The sequence below is a fragment of the Meriones unguiculatus genome, assembly GCF_030254825.1.
Source record: "Meriones unguiculatus strain TT.TT164.6M chromosome Y unlocalized genomic scaffold, Bangor_MerUng_6.1 ChrY_unordered_Scaffold_32, whole genome shotgun sequence".
NCBI lineage: Eukaryota > Metazoa > Chordata > Mammalia > Rodentia > Muridae > Meriones > Meriones unguiculatus.
The window spans coordinates 2,246,961-2,267,140 of record NW_026843711.1 but is presented as its reverse complement, the minus strand read 5'-3'; positions in this window follow the sequence as shown (position 1 = coordinate 2,267,140).

Here is a 20,180-nt window from a genome sequence, read left to right as displayed (position 1 = left end):
GTATTCTCTGTCACTGTGGGATTGGGCGGGTCGTACTGTCAGTGATGGCGATCCTGTGGAGCTAGTATGGTGTCTAGCAGATTCGCGTCCTGGGAGGATGGTGCAGCCGCTGCGCGAATCTGGGACTCCGGGGTATGTACTGCTGGCTTTTGTCTGCCGCTAAAGTGGTTGGGGCTCCGTCTCAGCGGTTGTATACCCCAGGCATTTAGGTCTGCGCTGAGAAAGATGAGTCCGCTGTGCCGCTGTGCAGAGGAGGAAGGAGGTCTGGGGGAAGGGAGTGCAGCAAGAACAAAGGATCTTTTCTCTCCCTCCCCAAGCAAGTCTCCGGGTGACCGGAGGCCAAAGTTTTCACCTCCTGCGATGTTCTCTGGTGTTCAGAAAGCCTCGCTGTGGTTTTCCTGGGTTGGGGGTCCTTCCATTCTCCAACTCAGAAGATCAGGTATCCCACTGCTCAGAAACTGTGTGTGCTAGTCGCCATCTTGGCTCCGCCCCTATCCGGGATACAAATTGTAAAGGAAGAAGTGAATGTATCACTGTAAGCAGATGATATGATAGTATACCTGAGTGACCCCAAAAATTCTACTATGGAACTCCTACAACTGATTAACACCTTCAGCAAAGTGGCTGGATACAAAATTAACTAAAAAAAAAATCAGTAGCCTTCCTGTATACAAAAGACAAAAGGCCTGAGAAAGAAAACGGAAACAACACCCTTCACAATACCCACAGAAGACCTATAGTATCTTGGTGTAAACCTAACCGAGCAAGTTAAAGAATTGTATGAAAAAAATTTCCAGTCTCTGAAGAAAGAATTAGAAGAAGATATCAGAAGATGGAAAGAACTCCCATGCTCATGGCTTGGCAGGATTAATATAACAAAATGGCCATCTTACCAAAAGCAATCTACGGATTCAATGCAATTCCAATCAAGTTACCAACACAGTTCTTTACAGACCTTGAAAGAAAACTTCTCACCTTCATATGGAACTACAAGAAACCCAGAATTGCTAAAACCATTCTCTACAGTAAAAGATCTTCAGGAGGTATCTCCATCCCTGGTCTCAAGCTGTACTATAGAGCAACAATATTAAAAACATAGAAACAGACCAGTAGATCAAAGGAATCGAATAGAAGACACTGGCATAAATCCATACACTTATGGACACCTGATTTTTGACAAAGATGCCAAATCCATTCAATGGAATAAAGACAGCGTCTTCAACAAATGGTGCTGGTCTAACTAGAAGTCTACATGTAGAAAAATGCAAATAGATCCATACTTATCACCCTGCACAAAACTGAAGTCCAAGTGGATCAAAGATCTCAACATAAAACCAGACACACTAAACCACTTAGAAGAAAAATTGGGGAATATCCTTGAACTTATTGGCTCAGAAGACAACTTCCTGAACAGACCACCAACAGCACAGGCTCTAAGAGCAACAATCAATAAATGGGACCTCATGAAACTGAAAAGCTTCTGTAAGGAAAAAACACTGTCCTCAGAACAAAACGACAGCCTACAGATTGGGAAAGGATCTTCAGCAACCTATATCTGACAGAGGGCTAATATCCAATATATATAAAGAACTAAAGAAGTTAAACAGCAAAAAATCAAGTAATCCAATGAAAATGGGGGTACAGAGCTAAACAGAGAATTATCTGCAGAGGAATATCGAATAGCAGAGAAATACTTAAGGAAATGCTCAATGTCACAATCCATCAGGGAAATGCAAATCAAAATGACTTTAAGATTTCACCTTACACCCATAAGAATGGCTAAGATCAAAAACTCAAGAGACAACACATGCTGGAGAGGTTGTGGAGAAAGGGGAACTGTCCTCCACTGCTGGTGGGAATGTAAACTTGTACAACCACTCTAGAAAGAAATCTGGTGCTTTCTCAGACAACTAGGAATAGTGCTTCCTCAAGATCCAGCTATACCACTACTAGGCATATACCCAAAAAAGGCTCAAGTATACAATAAGGACATTTGCCCAACTATGTTTGTAGCAGCTTTATTTGTAATAGCCAGAAGCTGGAAACAGCCCACATGCCCCTCAATGGAGGAATGGATGCACAAATTGTGGTATATCTGCATAATGGAATGTTACTCAGCAATGAAAACCAAGGAAATCATGAAATTTTCAGGTAAATGGTGGGATCTGGAAAAGATCATCCTGAATGAGCTATCCCAGAAGCAGAAAGATGCAAACAGTATATACTCACTCATATAGACATATAATATTGGATAAACCTACCAAAATTTGTACACCTAAAGAAACTAATCTGAAGGGAGGACTCTTGCTAAAATGCTCAATCCTTATCCAGAAAGGCAAAGAGACTGGACATCAGAAGAAGGAGAAAAGAGGGAACAAGTCAGGAGCCTGACACAGGGGACCTCTGAAAAGCTCTGCCCTCCAGACTATCAATGTAGATTCTGAGACTTATGGGCAACCTTTGGGCAGAGTGCAGGGAATCTTATGAAAGAAGTGGGAAACAGTAAGATCTGGAGAAGACAGGAACTCCACAAGGAGAGCAACAGAACCAAAAAATCTCAGCACAGGGGTCTTTCTTGAGACTGATATTCCAACCAAGGACTATGCATGGACATAACCTAATACCCCTGCACAGATGTAGCCCATGGCAGTTCAGTATCCAAGTGGGTTCCATTGTAACAGGAACAGGAATTGTCTCTGACATGAACTGATTGGCCTGCTCTTTAATTACCTCCCCATGAGGGGGAAGCAGCATTACCAGGCCATAGAAGAAAATAATGCAGCCACTCCTGATGAGACCTTATTGTCTAGGATCAGAAGGAAGGAAAGGAAGTCCTCCCCTATCAGTGGACTTGGGGAGGGGCATGCATGCAGAGGGTTTAGGAAGGGAGGGATTGGGATGGGGGGAGGGAGAGAACCACAGGGGGGATACAAAGTGAATAAAGTGGAATTAATAAAGAAAAAATATATAACAAATGTCCCAATTAAATGCTTTTTGTTCTGAGAGTTGCCATGGCCAGGGAGCATGATCCAGTAAGTAATTCTCAAGCACAACATTCACTTGGCCCTTTTAATAACTGGCTTCTGAAACACTTACTGGCTTTCACCATTTTTGTGAAATCATTCTCCCTCTCAGCAAATCAGTACCTGAGAGAATCTTGAGGTTTCCATTGAGGTGAGTAAACAAACTCCTCAGAATCCAGTATCTCTGATCCTGTACACAACTGACTTTTATTTGTGAAACACAACAAGCTTTTATATCATCCCTTTATCCAGATAAAAAGATGTTTACTTCTGTTTACCTCAAGACAATGTCAGGTAGGAAATGAAAATTTGTATTTATTTAATTGGACAGCGATGTATGGAATATTCACAGTGATGTGGGATTAAGGGGAATGTACCAAATAACAAAGTGGTCTCCTACTGTGCTCTTGGATCTGAAAATTTGCAGGTTGTGACTTTGAACTGAGCAGTTAATGCTGTACTCACTAAAAGTATCTTCACATTCTTATTAATATCATAGGCTGGCAGGGTCTTGGGTACCCTGGAATATTGAGTCTTTAGGAGAAGGGAAAAGAGAAGGAAACCAGACAATTCTTTGAACAGTTTGGGTCAAACAGAGAAATACCTTTGTATTTAAAAGGAGAACTGTGTGGCAATGAACTCTTTAACATATGGTGCTGTTCCACACTACTTTTCGCAACCCTCTATGAGTAGGGTTGCTTTGGCTGACCTGGCTGGAACAGTAGCTGTGTCCTACTCTGAGGTCATTGAGAAATCCTCCTGGTCATGGGGTTAACAATTAAAACTTGTCAATTAGGACAGAGAAAAGAGTCCATGTTATATACCAGGCCAGAAGAGCAGAGGTGTTTATTAATGTTGTCCTCCTGACAAACCATCTAAGCTTGGTGTTAGTGCCAGCACTGCTTGTTCAGAAGTGCCACCTGAGTTCATGGGACCTGAGGTAGCTGGGTTACCATTAGTTCATGGCTAGGATTCTCTGCTGTATAATAAGTACCTGGAAAGCTTGCCTTACACACTCAAACCTCAAACTCTACCCTCCATTAGCAGAATCTTTTCTCCATGTTAAAAGTCATCATAAAAGTTCTCAACATATAATTTTTATTGATTATGTGGGAATTTCATATAATATACATTACAATCCTTTTCCATTGGTCCCAGATCCAAATTCCTACCCATGTGTCATTTTTTCTTTAAAATACATCAATTGAAGTATGTGTTGTTCATATACTCATTGGAACATGAGTAGAATCTCAGTGCCATATCACTTAAAGAAAACATAATTCATCTTTTCAGCACCCTGACACCACCCACAAGAAGCCATCAGTCCTCAAGATGTCTATACTTCATCGCCTTGATCACAGTTTTTCTTATGTATTCATTATGATTTGTTTACTTTTTATCCCCTCTTCTGCCCCTTCTCTCTTCTCCTTCCAGTCTCAGCCACCCCAATTTTTCTACCCCTGTGACCTCTCTCTAGTTCCCTGAAAGGGAAGGTCCTCCTCCTCCTCCGATCTGATCCTAGGTTATCAGGGATCACCAAGACTGGCTGCATCATCTTGCACTGTGGCCTGATTCTCAGGCCATTGTTCTCCTTGTGTCCTCAATTCCCTCTACTTATGACACTCTTCCTCTCTCCTCTCCTGCAGGTCAGAACTGGATGTTTTAAGGTTTCTCTCTGCATAATTTCAGATAGCAGGTCTCTGTATTCAATTCCATTTGATGCAGAAGGAAGCATCTCTTTAGATGTAAAAACATCACACTGAACTATCAGTTGAGGGCAGAGAGCACCATATTTTAATAACAACGGCCTGAGTTGCTTGAAAATTTCTGTAGGCTGGCCTGGACGAACAGCTCAATTAACTGCCATCCAATTACCCTAGTGGAAGACTGCTTTGTTCAAACTAGAGGGCCTATTGGAACTTCATCCCCCACTATTAGGAGGCCTTCTAACAAGTGAATATATACCATATTTGTCTTTCTGCATTTTTGTTACTTCACCCAGAATGATTTTTCTTGGTTCCATCCATTTGCCTGAAAATAACATGATTTCATTTTCTTAGCTGAATAATACTCCGTTATGGAAATATACCACATTTTCCACAAAGGAGATTGTCACTCCTGTTCTTAGACCTTGGAATTTGCTGGGATTTTAATTATTGTATTGAATGACAAACTATCAGGATAAATATATTCTTTTAGCCTAGAAGTTCCTCCATCTTCTTCCACTTCTTGGTGATTTGAATTGCAATGTCCCCTTGAAGCTCATCTGTTTACATGTTGAATCCTCAGTGAAGTTATATCTAGGAAGTGTTTGGAGGTATGGCATTGTTATATACTGTAATTCCTGTTGGAGTTATACCATAGTAGGATGTGCTTTGAGGCTTCATAACAATGAAAGTGACTAGACAGAATGAAGTCTCTCTCTCTGTATTTTTCACTTTATATATATTTTTTTATGTTGGTCTCAGTCTCTCTATCTCAATCTGTCTCTCTCATGTTTTTTTTTTATTTCTCTTTGTCTATTTCTATCTGCCTGCTGCTTGTGTTACCTTATGAAAAGCTCTCAGTTCTCCTGAAGTACTACAGCAAGATAAGTGCTTGCAGACATGTAACTAGATGGTCTATGTTAAGATATAAGCAAGGTCCCAATTAAACACATTGTGTTCAAAGATTTGCCATGGAAGTAATTCACTGACTGAGGACATATGTTTGCTTTTAACAAATATTAATGGAATCTGTGATAATGAGAAACTCACATGTCAAGGACACATTACTTTATTAATGACTACTTGAAAGAAATATGTGACATCTTTCCTGACGTAAGAGTCTTGGACATTGGTACTGTCATCTCTGTATTGTGTGCTTTTAGCTGCCCAGAGTAAGGCATGTATGGATGCTCAGACTTTCAAGTAGGCTGTCCACTTGGACCTTTTAATAACTGGCTCCTGGAACACATACTGGGTTTAATCTGTTTCATGACATCATTCTCTCTCTCAGGCAATTAGCACCTGAGAGAATCTTGAGGTCTTCATGAAGATGAGTAAACTCAGTGTCCAGTATCTCTGATACTGTGAACACATGGTTTTTCTTGTGAAACACAACAAGCCTTTAATTCTTTCCTTTATCCAGATCCCACACCTTTATTCCTGTTTACCTCTGTGACAATATTACAAAGGAAATGAAACTTTAATGTTTACATACCTGGAGAGCTTCCTAAGTAGGAAACCTTCAAAGTGATGTAGGATTAAGGGGAATGTACCAAATAACAAGGTGTTCTCCTACTGGTTTGTTCACAGTAGATGGCCAATTGGAACTTTATCTCCCACTATAAGGAAACCTCCTAATAAGTGAATAGATACCATAGTTGTCTGTCTACATGTTAGTGACTTCACCCGGGATGATTTTTCTTGTTTCCATACATTTTCCTGAAAGCATCAAGATGTCATTTTCTTAGCTAAATAATAATCCATTATAGAACTATTCCACATATTCCCCAAAGGAGATTGTCAGTGTTGTTCTTTAGAACTAGGAAGTTTCTGGGATTTTAATCATTGTATTGAATGGCAAACTATCAGGATAACTATGTTCTTTTAGCCTAGATGTTCTTCAATCATCTTTTATATCATGGTGATTTGAATTGAAATGTCCATGTGAAGCTCATCTTCTTAGATGTTGAGTGCCAAGTGAGGAAATCTCTGATATGGGTTAGGAGTTATGGCCTTGTTAAATAATATCATTCATATTGAATTTATATTATAGGAGGGTGTGCATTGATGTTGATATGCCAGTGAAAGTGACCAGACACAATGGAGTTTCTGTCTCTTGGTCTATGTCAGTTTATATATTGTTTTTGTCATTCTCAGTCTCTCTAAATCTGAATCTGTCTCTCCAGCTCTTATCTCTAACTGTCTCTCTCTGTCTCCTAGTTTGGGCCTGGTGCTTGTGGTTTAGTATGGAAACCTGTCATTTCTGTTGAAGGAATTCAACAAGATGACTGCTTGCTGACATGACATCATGGATTGGTTTCTGTAAAAATATAAGCAAGGTCCCCATTAAATGCTTTTTATTCAAAGAGTTGCCTTTTTCAGGGAGCATTTTCCCTGTAAGTAATTCACTGACTGAGGACATATCTGTGCATTTAAGAAATAATAATGAAATCTGTGATAATGTGAAACATGTCAAGTACACATGGCTTTATTAATGACCACCTGAAAGAAATATGTGACACTTTTCCTGAATTAAGAATCTTGGACACAGGAACTGTCATCACTGTTTTTTGCTTTCAGCTACCCAGACTGAGGTATCTAGGGCTTCTAAGCCTTTCTCTAAACCAGGCTGTCCACTTGGCCATTTTAATAACTGGCTCCTGAAACTCTTATTGGCTTTCACCTGTTTCATGATATCATTCTCCCTCTCCTGTAATCAGCACCTGAAAGAATCTTGAGGTTTCTATGGGGATGTGTCAACAAATTTCCTCAGTGTCCAGTATCCTTATCTTGTGCACACTGAACTCTTTCTTTTGAAACCCAAAAAGCCTTTTTCTCAACCCTTTATCCAAATCCCACTCCATTACTACTGTTTAGCTTTGTGACAATCTCAGGTTTGAAATGAAACTGTACTGTTTATTTAATTGGACATCTTCCTAAATCAGGAAGCTTCAAAGTAATGAGGGATTAACAAGAATGTACCGAATGAGTAGGTGGTCTCCTACCCGTGGTCTTGGATCTGAAATTTCCTCAGTTGCGACTTTGAACTAAGCAGTTACTCCTTTACTCATTAAATGTCCCTGAACATTCTTATTTATATAATAGGCTGGCAGGGTCTAGGGTTCCCTGGGTTACTGAGTCTTTAAGATCAGGGAGAAAAGAATGTAACCTGACCCATCCTGATGGCTAGTAGAACAGTGTCCACCTGAAAGAGGGAGTGTAAATGGGGAGACAGAGATGCAAAGAATGGACACAAGACAGATTCCTGATCAAGTCTCAGTTTACTAAATGTGCAAACAATACTTACAAAGCAAAGGATACAAGTAAAATTTTTTCACAGTAGTAATACATCTGTTTAGTGGGCATGTTCTACCATGTCTAGTCCTTGATGATTATAAGGTATTTATTTATATGAGAAACTTGAAACTGTTGACAAAATCTTTTAATGATTTGCTAGTATATCCTGTTACATTTAGTTTTAAATTGCTTAAGAACTACTAGAAGCCAAGATGGAGACTAGCACACACAGTTTCTGAGCTATGGAAAGCTAAATTTCTGAGTTGGTAAACGGAAGGACCTCTAAACCAGGAAAACAACAGTGAGGCTTTCTAAACAACAGGGAACATCGCAGGTGAAAACTTTGGTCTCTGGTCACCCGGGGACTTGTTTGGGGAAGGTGAGAAACAATCCTTTGATCTCAAGGCACTCCCCTCCCCCAGACCTCCTTCCTCCTCGGCACAGCAGGCTAGTCTTTCTCAGCACAGACCTAACTGCCTGGGGTCTATAGCTACTGATGGGGAGCTCCAAGCCCTTTAGAGTCAAAGGCCAGCAGTATGTGTCTCAGAGTCCCAGATTCACGCAGCGGCTGCACCATCCTCCCAGGGCCCGAGTCTGCTAGACACCAAACTAGCTCCACAGGATCGCCATCACTGATGGTACAGCCTGTCCAATCCCATAGGGACCGAGAATACACTATATACTCACCAAAACCAGGCAGAAATGTCATACAACCTAGACACACCAGGCACTGGGCCTCCCAAGCTTGGAGAGCACAGTGAAGAGACCCCAGGACTTCCCAGAAAGCATCGGGACTAGCAACCCAGTCTCCAGTTACAGCGGGACTTTCTAACCTGAAGGAAAACTCCAATCCAATGAAAACAAATTCACCCAAGAAAACAGGGCATACAGATAATATCCCAACAAAAATGACAAGAAAACAAGCAATGAAACAGGGTAAGACACCGACTCCATTACAAAAGGAACTAACACGAATTGGTCACTATTATCTATCAATATCAATGGATTCAACTAACCAATAAAAAAGACTCTGGCTAATAGAATGGTTAAAGAAACAGGATCCAACATTCTGTTGCTTCCAAGAAACACACCTATGCAACAAAGATAAACACTACCTCAGAGTAAAGGGCTGGAAAACTGTTTTTCAAGCAAATGGTTCCAGAAAACAAGCTGGAGTAGGCATCCTAATATCTAATAAAATAGACTTTCAACCCAAGTTAATCAAAAAAGATAAAGAGGACCACTATATTCTCATAAAAAAAATCCACCAAGAGGACATCATAATCTTGAATATCTATGCCCCAAATACAAGAGCACCAACATTCATAAATAAAACGTTATTAAAGCTTAAATCATACATTGATTCGAATGCCTTAATAGTGGGAGACTTCAACACTCCACTCTCACCAAGGGGCAGATCAACTACAGAGACACCAAATAGGGAAATAAAAGCACTGACAGAACCACTAAATCAAATGGACCTAATAGATGTCTACAGATCTTTTCACCCAAACTCAAAACAGTACACCTTCTTTTCAGCACCTCATGGAACCTTCTCCAAAATAGACCATACAGTTGGTCACAAAGCAAGCCTCAACAGATACAAAAGGATTGAAATAATCCCTTGTATACTATCTGACCACCATGGACTAAAGCTGGACATAAACAACAACAGAAACAACAAAAATCCGACACACACATGGAAACTGAACAACTTACTGCTCAATGACAGCTGGGTTAAGGAAGAAATAAAGAAAGAAATTAAAGACTTCCTAGAATTCAATGAAAATGAAGGCACAACATCCCCAAATTTATTGACACATTGAAAGCAGTGCTCAGAGGAAAATTTATAGCACTAAGTGCCTGCAAGAAGAATTTCGTAACATCACATAAAAACTACTTAATGGCCCAACTAAAAAAACCTAGAAAAAAAGAGAAGCAGATACACCCAAAAGGAGCAGATGGCTGGAAATAATCAAACTAAGGACTGAAATCAATCAATTAGAAACAAATAAAACTATCCAAAGAATCAATGAAACAAATAGCTGGTTCTTTGAGAAAATCAACAAGATAGAAAAACCCTTAGCCAAACTAACTATAAAGTAGAGAGAAACTATCCAAATCAGCAAAATTAGAAATGAAAATGGGGACATAACTACAGAAACTGAGGATATCCAATTATTAGGTCATACTACAAAAGCCTATATGCCACAAAATTTGAAAATCTAAATCAAATGGATAACTTTCTTGACAGATTCCATCTACCAAAATTAAGTCAAGATCAGGTAGAAAGACTGAATAGCCCTATATCTCCCAAGGAATTTGAAGCAGTCATTAACAGTCTCCCCTCCAAAAAAAGCCCTGGGCCAGATGGCTTCAGTGCAGAATTCTACAAGACCTTCAGAAAACTGCTAACACCAATTCTCCTCAAACTATTCCACAAAATAGAAACAGAAGGAACACTACCAAACTTGTTCTATGAAGCCACAGTCACCTTGATACCTAAACCACACAAAGATACAACAAAAAAAGAGAACTTCAGGCCTATCTCTCTTATGAACATTGATGCAAAAATACTCAATAAAATACTTGCAAACCGAATCCAAGAACACATCAAAGATATCATCCACCATGACCAAGTAGGCTTCATCCCAGGCATGCAAGGGTGGTTCAACATACAGAAATCCATCAATGTAATCCACCACATAAACAAACTGAAGGAGAAAAAACACATGATCAATCATCTCCTTAGATGCTGAAATGGCATTTGACAAAGTCCAACACCCATTCAAGTTTAAAGTCTTGGAGAAATCAGGGATACAAGGCACATACCTAAAGATAGTAAAGGCAATATACAGCAAGCCTATAGCGAACATCAAACTCAATGTAGAGAAACTTAAATCAATCCCATTTATATTAAGGACAAGACAAGGTTGCCCACTCTCTCCATATCTCTTCAATCTAGGACTTGAAGTCCTAGCTAAAGCAATAAGACAACTAAAGGAGGTCAAAGTGGATCAAGGACCTCAACGTAAAACCAGATACGCTAAATCTGTTAGAAGAAAAAGTGGGGAACAGCCTAGAACTCATTGGCACAGGAGATAACTTCCTGTACAGAACACCAACAGCACAGGCTCTAAGAGCAACAATCAATAAATGGGACCTCAAGAAACTTAAATGCTTCTGTAAAGCAAAAGACACTGTCATCAAAACAAAACGACAGCCTACCGATTGAGAAAGAATCTTCACCAACCCTTTATCTGACAGAGGACTAATATCCAGTATATATAAAGAACTAAAGAAGCTGAAAAGCAGCAAAACAAGTAATCCAATTAAAAAATGGGGAACGGAGCTAAACAGAGAATTCTCTGTAGAGGAATATCGAATGGCAGAGAAACACTTAAAGAAATGCTCAACCTCATGAGCCATTAGGGAAATGCAAATCAAAACAACCCAGAGATTTCACCTTACACCCATCAGAATGGCCAAGATGAAAACCTCAAGTGACAACACATGCTGGAGAGGTGTGGAGAAAGGGGAACTCTCCTCCACTGCTGGTGGGAATGTAAACTGGTGCAACCACTTTGGAAGTCAATCTGGTGGTTTCTCAGACAATTAGGAGTAGTAATAACTCAAGACCCAGCTATACCACTCCTAGGTATATACCCAAAATTTGCTCAGGTACAAAACAAGGACATTTGTTCAACCATGTTTGTAGCAGCTTTATTTGTAATAGGCAGTACTTGGAAACAACCCAGATGTCCATCAACAGAGGAATGGATACAGAAATGGTGGTATTATTACACAATGGAATACTACTCAGCAATCAAAAAGGAGGAAATCATGAAATTTGCAGGCAAGTGGTGGGATCTTGAAAAGATCATTCTGAGTGACGTATCCCAGAAGGAGAAAGACGAACATGGTATATACTTGCTTATATAGGCCTACAAGATATGGTAAACATAATGAAATCTACACACCGAAAGAAGATAATCAAGAAAGCGGATACGGGCAAAGATGATCAATCCTCATTTAGAAAGACAAATGGGATGTGCATTGAAGGTATGACAGGAATCTACTGTAAAAGGCATCTGAAAGACTCTACCTAGCAGTGTTTCAAAGCAGACACTAAGACTCATAACCAAACCCTCCGGCAGAGTGCAGGGAATCATATAAAAAAAGGGGAGTTAGGATGATATGGAAAGGATAGGAGCTCTACAAGGATCAAATATATCCGGGCACAGCGTCTTTTTCTGAGACTGACACTCAACCAAGGACCATCTATGGATATAACCTAGAACTTCTGCTTGGATGTGGCCCGTGGTACTCAGTAATCAAGTAGTTTTCCTAAGTAAGGAAAAAAAGGATTATTTCTAACAGGATCTCAAGGTCACGCTCCTTGACTTCCCCCCGCCATCCCCAGGGGAGGTGCAGTCCTATTAGGCCACAGAGGAGGACTCTACAGCCATCCCTGAAGATACCTGATAAAACAGAGTCAAATGAAAGGGGAGGAGGTCCTTCCCTATCAGTGGACTTGGAAAACAGGCAGGGAGGATAATAGGGAGGGAGCATGGGGTTGGGGAGGGAATGAGGGAGTGGGATACAGCTGGGACACAGAGTTAACAAAATGTAACTTAAAAGAAAAATAAAATTAAAAAAAGAACTACTAGAACATTAAAATCCTGTAGTTAATGAGCAATAACATTTTTTTATAGCTTTTCCTTGTTGAGGAGTTGCAAATATTTAATGCAGAATAGGTATCTAGGCAAACATGTACATATTTTAATTATTTAAATTCAGGAATGTTAGTAATATCCATTTTCCAAACCTGATTTGGAACCATTCTTTAGGAGTAACTCCCAAATACGGAACAGGCTGAAATTGAGGACAAGTACTGCAAGCCTTGATTATACTACTGGCCTATTCCTTAATCAATCCATATTTAAGTCTCAAGGTTTGACTATTAAGATGATGCATTCTATGGGCATCTAGGGTTGTTCTTAACTGTGAACAATAAACTTTTGTGTCTTTATTGGCCAATGCATTTACTTTAGACAGGAGTCCTGGCAAATTAGAATGAGCCTTCAAATGTCCTATGAAAAAGAGAAAGTTTTTTTTGTATCAAATTTTGAATTGTTAAAAATAAAATTCCAGCAGGAGATGTCTGAATTTGATCTGCAGTCTCTAACATAGGCAAAGACTGAGCTACATATGCACTATCTGTAAAAATGTTCAAAGTCTGATTATTATAACTTTGAAACACATCCAATACTGCAGATAACTCTGCTATTTGCACAGCTATGTTAAACACTTGAAAAGATTTTTTTTTTTTTTATTCTATGAGCATGGGCACCAACATCAGATAAAGAATCATCAGTAAGTACTGGTAAACTATCAACAATTGGGCTAACTTTGGTTTTAAATGGAAAAACTATGGGTTGCATCTAGAAAAACTAAATTATGTTTTTTTTTTCTTTCTTTTTTTTGTGTGTGCCTCAACAGGTTGGATTCTGTCATAAAAAGCTTACATATGTTAAAATGTCATATTTATCTCTGACAAGTCTGAGGGCCACCATATTTGAGTTACTCTTTGTCTAACTTTATTATCTGCTCTAAACTTCATCCTATAAAACATTCTTAGTTTTGGCATATTTTTTCAATGTATGTTTTAGAAACAAATTTTAGGTAAATCTATAAAGGCATAAATTTTATGGTTTAACCTTAAAATAAACAAACAAAAAAAAGTAAATGAAAATATTTTTGTAAAACTCAGTCTTGTGCTCAACTATAATCTTACCATGACTGTAAATATGTTCTTTTAAAGCTAAAATCAAAATAAAACTTTGAATTAAACCTAATTTATGAAGGGGCTAGCAAATCTTATGAATCCTATCATATTGTTTTAAAAGTTAACAGCAAAAAATTAAAGGACAAAAATTTTATTTAATATTAAACAGAGAAGTAAATTTAACCTGTAGCCCTCAACAACAACAACAACAACAAAAGTACTATTCTGGCCATATCAAATTTATAGGCCAGAAGAGACATCATTAAATCATTCATTTAGGTATTGACAGCCAAGCATATATTCTATTTAATGGTTAATAATGATCTGTATATAACCCTGCATAACCCTGGACTAAAATGGAACTGTAGTCCTTTTTATTCCTACAAAAGAGCATAAGCAAACATTTTGCATTGAAGTATCTCCAGCCTTTTTAAATGAAGAACAACAATTTTTATAGGTTGTATAGTTTTTTGAGTTAATTTTGTATCCAGCCAATTTTGCTGAAGGGGTTTATCAGCTGTAGGAGTTCCCTGGTAGAATTTTTGGGGTCACTCAGGTATACTATCTTAACAGCTGCAAATAATGATACTTTGACTTCTTCCTTTCTGATTTGTATCCTCTTTATCTCCTTCAATTGTCTTACTGCTCTAGCAAGGATTTCCAGAATTATGTTGAAGAGATATGGAGAGAGTGGGCAGCCTTGCCTTGTCCCTGATTTCAGTGGAATTGACTTAAATTTCTCTCCTTTTATTTTGATGTTGGCTATAGGCTTGTTATATATTCCCTTTACTATATTTAGATATGTGCCTTGTATCCCTGATCTCTCCAATATTTAAACATGAATGGTTGTTGGATTTTTTCAAATGTTTTTTTTCAGTATCTAAGGAGATTATCATGTTTTTTTTTTTTTTAATTTAATATGTTGGATCACATTGAGCCGTGGGGGCTCTCCTTCTTCTGGAATCTATGTGTGTGGAGGGGACCCATGAGGGGATTCACACATTCTAGAATCTGTGGGACATGTGTCCAGTAGGGGCTGGTCGAGTCCTGGTATTTGGATATTCTCGTTACTCCAAGATGACAACTTTGGATTTCTATGTTCCTTATGTATCTGTGTGTGTGTGTCTATGTTTATCTGTAGAGTTGGATATTTTTAGACATGAGACAATTTAAATCAACACCTCTGAGTTTGATCCTGGACCAAACTCAGGATTGATCGGAGTTAAATTCTAGAAAACACTTCTACATTTTATCAGGTATTTTAAAATAGTAACTCTTGGGCAGTCTAATAAAGAACTTAAAATAGTTTCTCCAACTCTTGGGGAAAATTAAAAAAAAACCTGGTATTTATGTTATTAATTCTACTAGGTAAAACCAAGCCAACTAAACAAAAACTGCAGTTATTACAACATATCATATATAAAAGCCGATGAAAATATGTTGTTCTTCATTTAAAAAGGCTGGAGATTCTTCAATGCATAATGTTTGATTATGTTCTTTTATAAGAAAAATAAAGGATTACAGTTCTATGTTAAGCCAGGGTTATGCAGGATTATATACAGATCATTGTTAACCATTATATAAAATATATGCCTGGCTACCAGTAGCTAAATAAATTATCTAATGCTGTTTCTTTATGGCCTATAGATTTGGTATAGCCATTATAGTCCACTTTTGCTGAGGACTACAGGCTAGGTTTAGTTCTCTGTTTAATGTTAAATAAAACTTTTGTCCTTTAATTTTTTGCTATTAAGTTTTAATACAATGTGATAGGATTCATAAAGATTTGCTAGCCCTTTTATAAACTATGTTTAATTAAAAGTTTTGCATTGATTTTAGTTTAAAAAGAGCAGATTTAAAGTCATGCTAAAGATTATAATTGAGTACAAGATTGATTTTTACCTATTCTCTGTTTAGGTTATTGTTGTTGTTGTTCTGTTTTGTTTTTTAAGGTTAAATCTAAAGTTGGTAAACAAAGTTTCCTGATATAGATTTAGCTAAAATTTGGATCTAAAACATACATTTGAAAAATATGCCAAAATTGAGATTAAAACATTCTGTTATATAGGATGAAGTTTAAAATAGGTGATAAGTGTGGACAAAGATTAACTCAAATATGCTGGCCCTCAGACTTTTCAGAGATCTGATATATATGGCATTTTAACATATGTAAACTTATTATGACAGGATCTAACCTGTTGAGGCACAAAAAATAAAAATAAAATTAATTCAGTTTTTACAGGTACAACCTATAGTTTTCACATTTAAAACAAAAGTTACCCGACTTGGTGATTCTTTAACGGTATTTACTGATGGTTCATTATCTGGTGCTGCTGCCTATGCTTACAAAAGAAAAACAATATCTTTTTAAGTGTCTAACTCATCTGCAGAAATAGCAGAGTTATCTGTAATATTGGCTGTGTTTCAAAGTTTTAGTAAGTAGTCTTTGAACATTTTTATAGATAGTGCATATATAGCTCAGACTTTCCCTAGGTTAGAGACTGCAGGTCAAATTCAGACAAGTTCTGCTGTAATTTTATTTTTACAAATTCAAACTTTGATACAAAAAAAAAACCCTTTCCCTTTCTAATAGGACATTTGAGGCTCATTCTAACTTGCCAAGGGTCCTGTCTAAAGTAAATGCATTGGCAGATAAAATCACCAAAGTTTACTGTTCACAGTTAAAAAGAGGACAGGATACCCATAATATGCATCATCTTGATAGTCAAACCTTGATATATAAATTTGGATTGAGTAAGTAACAGGCACATATTATAGTCAAGACTTGCAGTAATTTTCCTTAATTTGAGCCTGTTTCTCATTTGGGAGTCAATCCTTTAGGTTTGATAGTTCTGATAGTTCCAAATCAGAATTGGCCAACTGGATATTACTCCTATTCCTAAATTCACATAATTACAATATGTAAATGTTTCCCTAGATACCTATTCTCCATTTATTTTTGCCAACCCTCAAGAAGGATAAGTTGCAAAGAATAGTATTCTCATTGTCTACAAGATTTTAATGTTCTAGGAGTACCTAAACAATTTAAAACTGACAATGGAACAGGATATACTATCAAATCTTTTAAAAGATTTTGTCAACAGTTTCAAGTTTCTTGTATATCTAAAATACCTTACAATTCTTAAGGACATGGCATGGTAGAGCATGCCCACTAAACAAATAAGATTTATTAAAAAAAAAAAAAAGAAAGAAGTGGGAGCTACTCCCCTGGGCACCTAAGAATCCTCTTAATCATGTTCTTTTCATTCTGAATTTTTAAAATTTGGATAAGCATGATAAATCTACGGCAGATAGATTTTGGAACAGAGAAATCAAGACATTTTTTGCTAAAGTAAAATGGAGGGATTCTTTAACAAATCAATGGCACGGACCCAACCCTGTACTCATATGGGGATAAGGATGTGTCTGTGTTGTTCCACAGGAAAATGATGCAGCTCTATGGCTACTGGAATATTTGCTGCAACAAGTGAATGAGGAGTTTTCTTCTGACAATGATAATGATGTCAATGAAGACCCCTTTGATCAAGATGACTGTTTATTAGGTGTAAGTTTATAATCTACCTCTACTACATTAGGTTTCCTGGAAAGATCCAGAAGTCCTCGTTTATGTCAACAACACTTGGTTGCAGGGTTTTCCTGCTTTTGAAGGAACACAAACAGACTTAAAAATTTCAGATACTTAAAACAGACACTTAAAACAAAAACTTAAATTTTCAGAAATAGAGGTACTCTTCTTAGCTTTACCAGTGAGAGAATTCATCAGGACTGCTTACCAGACACCCCTATCCAGGTCATAGCTCGAATGCCTACTACTCTAAAGTTGGTGGCAGCTCAAGTCTCCCTTTGTAAACAGGCAAAGTGGAACATTGGAGGGATATTATTGCCCCTTAATATGGGAGGTAAGAATGACAGTCTTACATCTCAAATGGGTTACCCACCCTGTGAGAAAGGAGATAAATGTTCTTTTCCTTGACTGATGGTTCCTTGGAAAAGATGCATCTGAGAAACATCCAACATCTACTACTGTGACAATGACCATGAATTTAGAGTCATGGACTGGACTGGTCTATTGTTAAGGGTATTAAGAACTTGGCTTCTGGTAAAGGCAGTCAAAATTTCTTTGCTTCAGAAAATGTTGTTTGTGCTGGAGTTTGGAGGACTTCAAATAAAAATTAGCCAACCTGTGTATGGAAATTGGGGTCTATGTTGGAAAATATAGGCCTCCTCTCTGGGAATGAAGGTACCTTTGCTAAATTAATCAACTATGCTTCTTTTTTGGCATCTGTTAATCCTCCTTATTTACTGCTAATTGGAAACATTGTAGTAACATCTTTTAAGAACAATGATACCTATTCAAGTGAATGTGTATATTACAATCTTACACATTGTGTTAGTGCTGAAAAGTATTAGTTGTTAAGCAACCTGCTTTTGTTATGATTCCTTTTAGGGTTTCTGATTCTTGTATGATCAAACAGAATTTAATTGGAATCAGGTTCAGAATCACCTTGCTGGTATTTGGTCTAGCAAAAACTTCTCATTGGACATGTTAACAATGAGAAATAAGATCCATGACATAGAATCTGCCAAGAAACCTGGGTTAGAATGAGCTGATACAACCTGGGATATATTTACTAGTCTCAGGATGCTCTTTCTATCCTTTGACTCTGTGGTTAAGTAGGGACTGAAAATTGAGGGCCTGGCAGGTATGGGTTTGTTGGCTTGTGCCTGCCTTCCTTAGGTGTTACAGTTCCTTCTTCAACAACTTCAATGCATGCAAATGCAGTTGCATGAATTTACATTAAAGTTCTCTAACAATTAATATGCAGACTTACTAGTAAGAATAAAATTGTGTTTTTCTAACCTAAGACAGAGGCTCGTAAAAATATGAACCAAGATCTTGATTACTAGGAAAGAAAAAATGTATATGTCACCAAACTAAGAGAGGTTCTTCATAAAGCAAAGAAGGACAAACTGAAGTGGTCTGGTAAGTGGAATTCTGCCTCCTGCCCTTGGCAGATGAGGGTATTATCTAAGTTCCATATCTCAGAGACTGTTTTTGTCAATCTCTGGAGGAAGGGTGTTCTGAACCTGTGAAGTTGCTAGCAAGCTCTCTGCAAGTTTGGGAACTAGACAGCAAACTTAAGTGTAATCATGATTGAATTCCTGGATTCCTTACCAGATGGCACAGATGTGTTGCTACTGTGGAAAAAATTGTTTGTACCCTTTGCTTACAAGTGCTGTTTGCATGATAAGTAAACTCAGACATGATCAGGATTTTATCTTGTCTCCATTCTTCACATCTCTTTCTCCACATTTACATTTCCTCTTTCAGGTGGACCCTGTTCTAATAGCCCACAGGATAGTCAGGTTATCTTCTCTTTTCCTTGCTCTTAAAAACTCAATACCCCAGTGAACTCTAGACCCTACCAGGCTATTATATCAATAAGAATGTGAAGATACATTGACTCAATATGCAAGCAACTGCTCAATTCAAAGTTACAACCTAAGAAATTTCAGATCCAAGAACACATTAGGTACTCCTACTCATTAGGTACATTCCCCTTAATCCTACATTGCTTTGAAGCTTTCCTACTTAGGAAGCTATGGAATTAAATAAATATTAAGCTTCATTTCCTTCCTGACATTGTCTTAGAGGTAAAAAGAAGTAAAGGTGTGAGATCTGTATAAAGGGATGAGATAAAGATTGTTGGTTTCACAAGAAAACGTCACATGTGCACAGGATCAGGGACACTAGACAATGAGGAAAATTTCTTTATTCATCTCCAAGGAAACCTCAAGGTTAATCTCAGGTGCTGATTGACTGAGAGGTAGAATGATGAGATGAAAAAAGTGAAAGCCAGTAAGTGTTTCCAGAGCAAGTTATTAAAGGGCCAAGTGGACAGCATGATTGAGAGAAAGGCTGAGCAACACTACATGCCTCAATCTGGGCAGCTGAAAACACAGAACCCAGAGATGCAAGTTCCTGTATCCAAGACTCTTAGTTCAGGAAAAAGTGTCATATATTTCTTTCAAGTGGTCTTTAATACAGTCACCTGTCCTTGACATGTGAGTTTCACATTATGACAGATTCCCTTATTTACTTGTTAAATGCTCAGATATGTCCTCAGTTAGTGAATTACTTAGTAGGAAAATGCTCCGTGACAAAGGCAAATCTTTGATCGAATGTTTGTAATTATGACCTTGCTAATATTTTTACATAGACCATTCAAACGTTACGTCTACAAGCAGTCATCTTGTTGTAGTTCTTCGGTAGAACTGAGAGCTTTTCATACTGAACCACAAGTGGCAGGCAGAGAGAGGGTGACAGAGAGAGAAAGAGCTTGA